This window comes from Pan troglodytes, chromosome 8 (genome assembly GCF_028858775.2).
Source record: "Pan troglodytes isolate AG18354 chromosome 8, NHGRI_mPanTro3-v2.0_pri, whole genome shotgun sequence".
Taxonomy (NCBI): domain Eukaryota; kingdom Metazoa; phylum Chordata; class Mammalia; order Primates; family Hominidae; genus Pan; species Pan troglodytes.
Genome location: NC_072406.2, coordinates 93,898,713 through 93,911,472, shown reverse-complemented (window position 1 = coordinate 93,911,472; position 12,760 = coordinate 93,898,713).

Sequence of the window (12,760 nt, the reverse complement as noted above, 5' to 3'; positions counted from 1 at the left end):
GACTTTGTGAAGCATACACAAGTATAAATAGCTGAATCAACCACGGGGAAGAAAGGATAGCAGAGTTTGAAGATCACCTTGCTGAAATAAGGGATGCAGACAAGACTAGAGAAAAAAATGAAAAGGAATGAACAAAGCCTCCAAAAAATATGCACTTCATAAAAAGAACCTACAATTGGTTGGAGTACCAGAAGGAGATGGGGAGAATGGAAGCAAGCTAGAAAATACTATTATCCAGGAGAACTTCCCCAACCTAGCAAGACAGGCGAACATGCAAATTCAGCAAATACAGAGAACACCACTAAGATATTCCACAAGAAGATCAACCCTAAGACACATAATCATCAGATACTTCAAGGTCAAAATAAAGGAAAAACTGTTAAGGGCAGCCAGAAAGAAAGGCCAGATCACCTACAAACAGAAACCCATCAGACTAACAGCAGACCTCTCAGCAGAAACTCTACAAGCCAGAAGACACTGGGGGCCAATATTCAACATTCTTAAAGAAAAGAATTTTCAACGCAGAATTTCATATCCAGCTAAACTAAGATTCGTAAGTGAAGGAGAAATAAAATCCTTTCCAGACGAGCAAAGAATGAGGGATTTTGTTACCACCAGGCCTGCCCTTCAAGAGCTCCTGAAAGAAGGACTAAATATGGAAAGGAAAAACTGGTACCAGCCACTGCAAAAACACACCAAAATATAAAGACCAATGACACTATGAAGAAACGGCATCAATTAGTGTGCAAAATAACCAAATAGTCTCATGATGACAGGATCAAATTCACACATAACAATACTAACCTTAAATGTAAATGGGCTAAAAGCCCCAATTAAAAGACACAAACTGGCAAACTGGATAAGAAGTCAAGACCCATTGGTGTGCTGTATTCAGGAGACCAATCTCACATGCAAAGACACACACAGGCTCAAAATAAAGAAATGGAGGAAAATTTACCAAGCAAATGGAAAGCAAAATAAATAAATAAATAAATAAAATTAAAAAAAGGAAAAGAATAAAAAAGCAAGGGTTGCAATCCTAGTCTCTGACAAAACAGGCTTTAAACCACAAAAATCACAACAGATGAAAAAGGGCATTACATAATGGTAAAATGAACAATTCAACAAAAAGAGCAAACTATTCTAAATATATATGCACCCAATGCAGGAGCACCCAGATTTATAAAACAAGTTCTTAGAGACCTGCAAAGAGACTTCTTGAACTCAGCTCTGGATCAAGTGCACCTAGCAGAAATCTACAGAACTCTCTAACCAAATCAACAGAATATACCTTCTCAGTACCACATGGCAATTATTCTAAAATTGACCACATAATTGGGAGTAAAACACTCCTCAGCAAATGCAAAAGAACTGAAATCATAATAAACAGTCTCTCAGATCACAGTGCAATCAAATGAGAACTCAGGATTAAGAAACTCACTCAAAACCACACAATTTCATGGAAATTGAACAACCTGCTCCTGAATGACTCCTGGGTAAATAATGAAATTTAGCAGATATCAAGAAGCTCTTTGAAACCAATGAGAACAAAGAGACAACATACCAGAATATCTGGGACACAGCTAAAGCAGTGTTAAGAGGGAAATATATAGTACTAAATGCCCATGTCAGAAAGCTAGAAAGATCTCAAATTGACACCCTAATATCACAATTAAAAGAGCCAGAGAGGCAAGAGCAAATTAATCTAAAAGCTAAAAGAAGACAAAAAATAACTAAGATCAGAGAAGAATTGAAGGATATGGAGACATAAAAAAACCCTCCAAAAAACCAATGAGTCCAGGAGCTGGTTTTTTGAAAAAATTAACAAAATAGATAGACCACTAGCTAGACTAATAAAGAAGAAAAGAGGGAAGAATCAAATAGGCACAATAAAAAAAGATAAAGAGGATATCACCACTGACCCCACAGAAATACAAATTACCATCAGAGAATACTGTAAACACCTGTATGCAAATAAACTAGAAAATCTAGAAGAAATGGATAAATTCCTGGACACACGCACCCTCCCAAGAATAAACCAGGAAGAAGTCGAATCCCTGAATACACCAATAACAAGTTCTGAAATTGAGGCACTAATTAATAGCCTACAAACCAAAAAAAGCCCTGGACCAGATGGATTCACAGCTGAATTCCACCAGAAATAAAAAGAGGAAATGGTACCATTCCTTCAGAAACTATTCCAAACAGTTGAAAAGGAGGGACTCCTCACTGACTAATTTTATGAACCCAGCATTATCCTGATACCCAAACCAGGATAAGACACAACAAACATAGAAAACTTCAGGCCAATATATGTGATGAACAGCAAGGTGAAAAACCTCAATAATATACTGGCAAACCGAATCCAGCAGCACATCAAAAACCTTATCCACCACGATCAAGTTGGCTTCATCCCTGGGATGCAAGGCTCGTTCGACATATGCAAACCAATAAACATAACCCATGACATAAACAGAACCAAAGACAAAAACCATAGGATTATCTCAATAGATGCAGAAAAGGTCTTTGATAAAATTCAACATCTTTTCATGTTAAAAACTCTCAATAAGCTAGGTATTGATGGAACATATCTCAAAATAATAAGAGCTATTTATGACAAACCCGCAGCCAATATCATATTGAATGGGCAAAGCTGGAAGCATTCCCTTTGAAAACTGGTACAAGACAAGGATGCCCTCTCTTACCACTCCTATTCAACATAGTATTGGAAGTTCTGGCCAGGGCAATCAGGCAAGAGAAAGAAAGAAAGCGTATTCAAATAGGAAGAGAAGAAGTCATGTTGTCTCTGTTTGCAGATGACATGATTCTATATTTAGAAAACTCCATAATCTCAGCCCAAAAACTTCTTGAACTGATAAGCACCTTCAGCAAAGTCTCAGAATACAAAAATCCATGTGCATAAATCACAAACATTCCTTTACACCAACAATAGGCAAGCAGAGAGCCAAACCATGAATGAACTCCCATTCAAAATCACTACAAAGTGAATGAAATACCTAGGAATAGACCTAACAAGGAATGTGAAGGACCTCTTCCAGGAGAACTACAAACCACTGCTCAAGGAAATAAAATAGGACAGAAACGAAAAGAAAAACATTCTATCCTGATGCATAGGAAGAATCAATATCATGAAAATGGCCATACTGCTCAAAGTAATTTATAGATTCAATACTATTCCCATCAAACTACCACTGACATTCTTCACAGAATTAGAAAACACTATTTTAAATTTCATATGGAATCAAAGAAGACTCTGTACAGCCAAAACAATCCTAAGCAAAAAGAACAAAGCTGGAGGCTTCATGCTACTTGACTTCAAACTATCATACAAGGCTACAGTACCCAAAGCAGCATGATACTGGTACCAAAACAGACATATAGACCAATGGAGCAGAACAGAGACCTCAGAATTAACACCACACATCTACACCCATCTGATCTTCAACAAACCTGTCAAAAACAAACAATGGGGAAAGGATCTCCTATTCAATAAATGGTGGGAAAAGTGGCTAGCCATATGCAGAAAAGTGAAACTGAACCCTTTCCTTACACCTTATACAAAAATTAACTCAAGATGAATTAAAGACTTAAGTGTAATACCTAAAACCCTGGAAGAAAACCTAGGCAATACCATTCAGGACATAGGCATGGGCAAAGACTTCATGACAAAAATGCCAAAAACAATTGCAACAAAACACAAAATTGACAAATAGAATTTAATTGAACTAACGAGCTTCTGCAGAGCAAATGAAACTATCATCAGAGTGAACAGGCAACCCACAGAATGGGAGGTTTTTGCAATTTATTCATCTGACAAAGGTCTAATATTCAGAATTTACAAGGAACTTAAACAAATTTATAAGAAAAAAACAACTCCATCAAAAAGTGAGCAAAGGATATGAACAGACACATCTCAAAAGAAGACATTTACATGGCCAGCAAACATACGAGAAAAAGCTCAACATCCTTGATCATCAGGGAAATGCAAATCAAAACCACGAGGAGCTACCATCTCACACCAGTCTGAGGGCAATTATTAAAAAGTCTGGAAACAATAGATGCTGGCGAGGCTGTGGAGAAATAGGAATGCTTTTACACTGTTAGTGGGAATGTAAATTAGTTCAACCATTGTGGAAGACAGTATGGCAATTCCTCAAGGATCTAGAACCAGAAATACAATTTGACCCAGCAATCCCATTACTGGATATGTACCAAAGGAATATAAACCATTCTACTATGAAGACACATGCACACGTATATTTATTGCAGCACTATTTTCAATAGCAAAGATATGGAACCAACCCAAATGCCCATCAATGATAGACTGGATGAAGAAATGTGGTACATATACACCTTGAAATACTATGCAGCCATAAAAAGGAAAGAGATCATGCCCTTTGCATAAACATGGATGAATCTGGAAGCCATCAGCCTCAGCAAACTAACACAAGAACATAAAACCATACACTGCATCTTCTCACTCATAAGAGGGAGTTGAAAAATGAGAACACATGGACATAGAGAGGGGAACAACACACCCCAGGGTCTGTTGTGGAGAGGGGGATGAGGGGAGGGAAATTAGCAGATGGGTCAATAGGTGCAGCATATCACCATGGCACATGTCTACCTATGTAACAAACTTGCACATTCTGCACATGTAACCCTTCTTTTTTAGAAGAAATACAGAAAAAAGAAAACTACTAAAAAACATTTAGACTACCTACTACTTACATTATTACTGTGTTAAGATAGTGTGATGTTATAAAGACAGATGTATCTGGAAATATGATATAATTATTATATATTATTATATATAAACAGGTATTATTAAATATTGTAATACATGTTATATTTTTCCTGTTCAAATGAAGAATTATATTAAATGTAAAATATGAAACCAACCTTGCATTTCTTAAATAAATTCCATCTGGTGGTGATGTATTATGTTATACATGGTTGATTTTGATTTGTTAGTGTTTTATTTGGGGACTTTCACATGTATAATTATAAGATAAATTGTCCTTTGATTTGACATTCTTTAAAAACCCTTATTTATCTTTTCTTTCTTTTGTCTTGTCTTTTAGGTCAGGGTTATAACCATCAAATTGGCACATTCCTCTTTTATTATTTCAATTTTCTGGAAGAGATTGTGTAACATTTATTATATTTCTCCTTTAAAAGTTTAGAATAATAATTCACATGAAAGGCCAGCTAGTCATAGAGATGGCTTATTTTTTCATACATATGTACGTGAGCATACATAAATTTTAAATTACGGATTCCACTTATTTTATAGGTTTGATATAATTAAGACATTCTGTGTTTTCTTGTGTGAATTGTGGTAATCTGTGTTTCTGTCTAGAAAATAGTTCATTTAATTTAAACTTCCATATTTATTGTCATAAATTGTTTTGTAGAGTCCTTTCATTATCATTATAATATCTTTGGAATCCACAGTGAGGTATATCTTTCATTGCTAATATTTATAATTCATGTTTTCTTATTGTTTGCTTTGTTGATCAGGCTTCCCAGAGGTTTATCAATTTCATTGCTTTTCTTCAAATTACCAATTTTTGGCTTCATTAATTCTCTCTATTATGCTTTTGTTTCCTTTTTGTCTTCATTTCTGTTGTGGTGTTTATAGCTTTTTTCCTCAGGTATAAACTTTTCTCCTTATTTTTCTTTAGAATTTGATAAATTTTATTATTAATGTTGTAAAAGAGACGTTTGATTATAACTGATTTTTTATTCGTAAATTGTGAGATTTTCATTCCTAGATATTTGTGAAAACGTTTAATCTCTTTTTAGTTGAATGTACAAGGTTACTTGTATATGTATAGTGGAATGTTTTCTGTTCTATAATTTCATTCACTATTTAGTGTTTCCTTTGACTTTAAATCTTGGAAGTTTTCTTTTTTTTTCTTTTGTTTTCTCAATATTCTCTTACATATTATTTCTTCTAATTGATCTCCAGTTCTCTCTTTTTTTTGCTGTATGAATTTCTTCCATATATTTTAAACTTTTAATTGGAAATTTCTAGAACTTTTATTCTAATTCGCCATTCACTGTTCTGTTTTTCCAATCTGAGATCCACTGCAACCATTGTAATTAATATAGAAATTGTGATTTTAATCCACTGCATATCTTTCTGGGTTTTTGTTATTGTTTGGTCTTTTATAGAATAAATTTACTATGGAATTTTGCAACTTTGTATCCACTTAAATGAGATATATTCTAAAGTTTTATATTTTCCCCTTAACCTTAAACAGTACTCTTAATTTTTTTGCCATGGTTTTAAGATTATGTCTGCAAATGTCAATCTTTCTAGTAGACAATGCAAATAACAAACATGATCTATAAACAGTGAGTTATGCCATATTCTTAGCTTGATTTTGTCATTAAAGCAATAAAAAACACAAAATTTTTAGCGTTGTATGTTATCTAATTAACTTGTAGGATGACATATATTAATTCCCTGCATTTAGGTAGAAATAATGTGAAAATCTGACATAAAATTGAACTAGAATCATGAATAGATCATACCGATGAGAAGACTCAGAAACATATCCAAAGAAAGCTTGAAGGAACTGGGCAAATGTGGAAATGTCTTCAAAAATCTCAAGCTGCCAGGGAGATGATTAAGTCTACTATTTCTGTGTAGCCCTAAGAAATAGAAATTCAGACAGTGCAATCTAAAAAGTAATATTTAAAAAAATTCAGTGTGCCAAAAAGAAAACTATATTCAGCAGTGGATGTATGAATATAAGAGAAATGTGAGAGAATTCAAACATGGACTTGAGGACACAGGGGCTGACCCAAATGGCTACCAGCGTTCTTCCTGATCATGAGCTTCTTTGATTCTACTTTTTCTCCCTCTCCAATCCCAATTTCTAAAAGCAGGATGAAATTTCATCAGTCTGGTATGCATAAGAAAACCTAAGATACTTTTGGATGCAGAGATACATTTTTCCCCAAAAATGTGTGTCAATTAAAATATTACATAGACCCTTTTATAACTAATGGTGGTATTAATAGAAAACCTACACATGAATGTTTATACAAGATTGATTCATAATTGCCAAAAATTGGAAGCAACCAAGATGTCCTTCATTAGGTGAATGGATAAACAATCTTTGGTATATTTTATACAATGGCATATTATTCAGTGATTTAAAAAAAAATAGTTACCAAGCCACAAAAAGGCATGTATGAATCTTAAGAGCATTTTGCTAAGTGATAGAAGCCAATCTAAAAATGCTACTTACTGTATGATTCTAACTACATGGCATTATGAAAAAGGCAAAACTATGGAGACAGTAAAAAGATCAGTGGTTGCCAGAGGGTCAGGGCTGGGGGTTGAGTAGAGGGTTGGGCAATGAATAGATAGAGCAGAAAGGATTTTCAGGGTGGTAAAACTATTTTTTGCAATACGGTAATGGTAGACACATATCATTATTCATGCATCAAAAATCACAGAATGTACAACACAAAAAGAGAGCCTAATGAAAACTATTCCCTTTAGTAAGTAATAATGCATCAACATTGACTCATCAATTGTCACAAATGTACCACACAAACACAAGATGTTAATAACAAGAGAAACTGTGGAGGGTGGGGGACGGGGGAAGGAGTATGTGGGAACTCTCTGTACTTTCTGCAGAGAAAGTCATGTAAATGTAAAACTGCTTTAAAAATGTCTATTAATTTAAAAATATGTATAACTACTTTCATATTTTCATAACTGATGGAGACACCTTTAAAACAATACAATAAAGTCATCGGTACAATATTGAAATGGATACTTTTCTTTTAAAAATAAAATGATAAAATGCTCTACTATCCTGAGTGCCTTTTATTCTTCTTTCTTAACTGAAAAGTCATAGGATAAATAAATTTTACTGATGATCAGTGCTGATACTTTAGAGGTCAGTCTCCTAGAGTGTTTCATGGTCCACCACATTTGGCACAGCTAGCTAAGATTATGTGCTTTTTTACTGAGATGTGTTGTTTGGCTGAGTTTATCACTTTTTAAAAATACAAGTCTCCAGGGAATTTCTTGTTTTGTCTTCAATTCAGATTTTATTTTTTATGTGGGAAATTCTTAATTGATGTGATCTATATTCAGTCACTTAATGTTTTATATATATTATGTATATTTATATACTAATCTATACACTGGCATATACGATTGCATATTTATGCACACGCAGACCAGCCCTAGAGTCAGCTATGAATTACTTAGAAACTGCACTCCCGCCTGATGCTGTGTGGGCTTCCTCCGAAGATATTTTCAATTGTGCATTTGAATCTCCCTGAGGCACATAGTTTTAAATGCTGAGAATCTGCTTCTCAGCCTCCAGTTAACTCTATATGTGGCAGTGGTGATTAGAAATAATCCATTTTTTAAAATTATACCATATAATTGGGAGAACTTGTGCAGTTGGCAAATTGTTGCTTTTACCTATTATTTTGTCTTCTCCATGGTGGCCAGGTGGAATACTTAATTTTTCTCCTGAGCCATTTTATTCTATGCCTCTGGGTATAGATCCTGGTGATTTTTAGAACTGGATTCAGCTCAAGTAAGGATTCAAACATGATCTTCTCTGTTTCCTTGGAAACCTAAAAGACACTTCCTTCCAAAGTGGAGACTTGAAGCTTTTGGCGTCAACGTATTGTGCCTAACTCCCAGGGCCAGGCTCAAAATACTGGGATAAGTCTCTCACTTTTGAGGGTGGGGTGAGGCCTTCTTTATATCCTAACAAATCTCAGCTTCCTAGAACTGTCTCAGTTCTTGATACAAACTGGGAGATTTGCTAAATTTTCCTTATATTTTATAGCTCCATTAATTAAAACTATTTACAAACGTCAATGAAAATTGCTTTTTCACTTTAAAAAGAGATGCTGTTCTTCGGAAGGATAGCTTTAGAACCTAAACAAATGTAAAAGAGAGTAGGACATCCTCAATATCTCATTTTCTAAAGAAGTGCTCCCAATATTGGCTGTGTTTATATGAGTGTTCTCAAACTTTATAGTCTACCAGAATCACCTGGAAGTCTTGTTCAAACAGAGCTCTGCTCTCAGATTCAAAACGTCTGTGTGGAGCCTGGGAATTTAGAGTTCGGACAAGTTCCCAGGTGTTACTGATGCTACTGACCCTAGGGCCACATTATGAGAATCACTGCTCAATGGGCATCCTTTTTTCACAGGTGGGACATTTGATTTGGGGCCTTAAATGTTGTTTGGAAAGAGCCTGGTTTTAAGAAGCAGACAGACTGGGTTTCATTTTTTACTATGCATCAAATTGTATGATTTTGGATAAATAATATCTCTAAACTGTAGTTACCTCATCCATTAAATAATGGTGAGAATAATGCATTTCTTTTACTTGTAATGCATCTTTTCAAATTCTCTGTTTCTTCATGAGTTAGTTTCAAAATCGTGCCTTCCTAGGAATTTTCCCACTTCATCTAACTTCTCTCCTTTGTTAGCATATTTTTATTCATGGTGTTGTCTTAGGGTCATTTTTATTTTTATAAGGTTGGTATTCACATTCCCTCTTTCACCTCTGACTTCAATAATTGAGTCTTTTATTTCTTTGTTAGTCTAACTACACATTTATTGATTTTGTTGATGGTTTCGAATAACTAACATTTAGGGTTCTTGATTTTGCCCATTATTTTTCTATTCTCTATTTCATGATTTCTACTCTGTGCTTTATTATCTTCTTCCTTCTACCTATTTGGATTTAGTTTGCTGTACTTTCTTTAGTTTAACATTGGAGCACCATCTCAACATTTTATTATGTTGTATTTTCACTTTTATTAATCTCAAAATATTTTCTAATTTCCCTTATGAGTTCTACTTGACCCATTGATTACTTAGGAGTGTGTTGTTTAGTTTCCACATTTAAAAAATTTCCCGAATATCTCTGTTTGATTTCTAATTTCATTCTATTGTGGTTGGAGAGCATACTTTGTATCATAGCAATGCTTTAAAATTATTATTTTATTCATGTTTAATTGATACAATAATTGCACATATAAGGTACATGTGTTGTCTCGCATATTGTGAAGTAAAAGACAATGAAACTTACATGTGTATAACATGTAATTATCAAATTGGGATAATTGGCATATCTATCACCTCAAACATTTGTCAAATCTTTATGTTCGGAACATCCAAAATCCTTTCTTGTAGCTATTTTGAAATATATGATAAATTATTGTTAATCATAGTTACTCTACTATGCTATAGAATCCTATAAAATTATTGAATCATGTTTTATGGCCTTTATATGCTCTAACCTGGAGAAAGTTTCATGTGCTTTTTATGTTCTAAGGCTTTTATAATCATTTTTGCCTTATATTAACAATTATTATGCTATTCAGAAGATTATGATGTTTATGCAGATATAAAATTATTTCAGTGAGGGAAAAAATCCAAGCAGATACCATTATTTTCACTTCATTAGAGAGGTAACATAATTATAAGGAGCTAGGTTAAAGAGCATGATTATCATCTCTAATGAGGGCTGAACACCATTTACCACTTTAGTGGGGCACATTATTTGAGCACCTGCTGTGTGTCATTTCACTTAAAGTTGCAATTTCCATTGTAGGGGTCAAGACTTGTCCCTCTGAAATTTTGCTGAGAAATCAACTCACAAAAGGCACAGTCATAAGGGAAAAGGCATACAAATTTATGTGATCATAATTTTACATGACATGGGAGCCTTCTGAATGAAGACCCCAAAATACAGGGAAAATTGTCCATTTTTATGCTTAGGTTCAACAAAGTATGAACAACTGTGTAGAAATACAGTCTAATGCTAATAGACTGAGTGGGAAAACCCAGTAAGGCCTCTCTGTCTAGATTTTTCTCAGCCTCTCTGAGCATGCATTCTTTCCTTCTGGGCCTGGGGAAGGGCCCTCTCTGGAATGGGGGTCTTGTGACTTACAGTCAAACGACGTAAGTCAGATCATTTTGGGGGGACCAGTTTTTTTTACACAGAAAGGCAGAGAGAAACTTTGAGTGATATTTTTAGATTTTTTAGATTTTATGGCTAGCTTTGGGAAAAGAGGTTCTGGTTTCTATGACCTACCTTGGGGAAGAGAGATCCTAGTTCTATATTAAAGCCTCAAGGGACAATGGGACTGAGAGACAGGAGAGCGGGGGAAGCTAAGAGAAAAAAAGTTTTGCTTCTGAGGCCTTCATTTTGGTGGATTTTTCTCTGAGTCCCAATACCAAGAACCTATCAATGAAATTAAGTGAAGACTTACTGGAGTTTTTCTCTGTGTAGAGCATTTGGTAATACTTCTTGTCTCAACATCACTCTGCAAAATAATCATCTGGGCTACCAATAACAGTGCTTGCACATATCAGATGTTCAGTAGGTAGTTTTTGATTAATTCAGAATGGATTTATTTTTACTTATTTTTTTCCAGTACTAAAAATCGTATGTGCCTTGCTTTTATCACATGTATTCAAAATGGATTGTGTTCTAGGGGAAAAAAATAAAATAAAATAAAAATCAAGACCAGAAATGGGAAAAATATATACTCTTCACAGCTATTTCCTTTGGGTCAATAGTAGCCTTGACCCAGGCATTCTTTGAATTCCTTTAAGCCTACTTTTTCTGGCTTTTACTTGTCTGAGGACCACAGGTATAATTGATTACGGGAGCAGAGAACACAAAATGAAACTCAAACTCAAGAGTAATTTTACCTGGTTAAGGGATGGATTCTCTTGGTAATAGCACAATAGGGACTTGCACTTACTATGCAAAACCCTCCACTCTTGGCACCAATTCCAAAGCATCCACACTCCTTCACAGAATGGGACTTTAATAAACATTGGTCTCTTTATTATTACAAAAGTAACAGAGGATCTTTGTGGGAAAAAATACAGTAATATATACAATAAAAATCCAATTCTTATTTTTCTTATGCCTGTACCTTAAACTAACTTCCTGTGCATTTATAGACATATAGTCTATTATCCAAACAATGAAATTTCACCAATTTAGCATCTCGATTTGGGGATTTAACAATTATTTCATGCATATTTTACATGGTAGTTAAATACATCTGATGTATCATTTATCTAGCCAGATCTTTTTGTTGTGAGGAATTGAAACTGTCAAATTAATAAGAGATAATTGTTTTCACTATATCCTTTTAATTTTAATTTCTCCAATAACTAATATTATTGGGCATTTTGGGGGTATGTGTATTATTCATATATGTTTTCCTATGCATTACCTTTCCATCTTTGATAAATTTTTTCAAGCCGTTTTTAAATTTTTAGTTGCATTTAAACTCTTGATATGCAAAGGATATTGTTCTAATTATCTGTTGGTACATAATAAAACCACTCAAAAATGTCATTGCCTGAAAAATAGTAACATTTATTTTGTTCACAAACTTGTAATTTAGTCAAGATTTGATGGGGACATCTTATTTCTGGTCAATCCTGCCTCATTTGAGCCAGATTAAAAACTGGGAACTAGAATCTTCTGAAGACTTACTTATTCATTTCCATGTTTCTTGGTTAAGCTGACTTTCACCTTGGAAATCAGCTGGAGCTGTTTACCAGACACCTACATATGGCCTCTGTTTGTGGCTTGGGCTTCCTCATAACATGGCAACTAAGTTTCAAGGGCAAACATCACAAGAGAGATTCAGGCAAAAACAGAATTGCTTTTTCTGAACAAGGCTTGAATGTCTTGCAGGTCATTTCT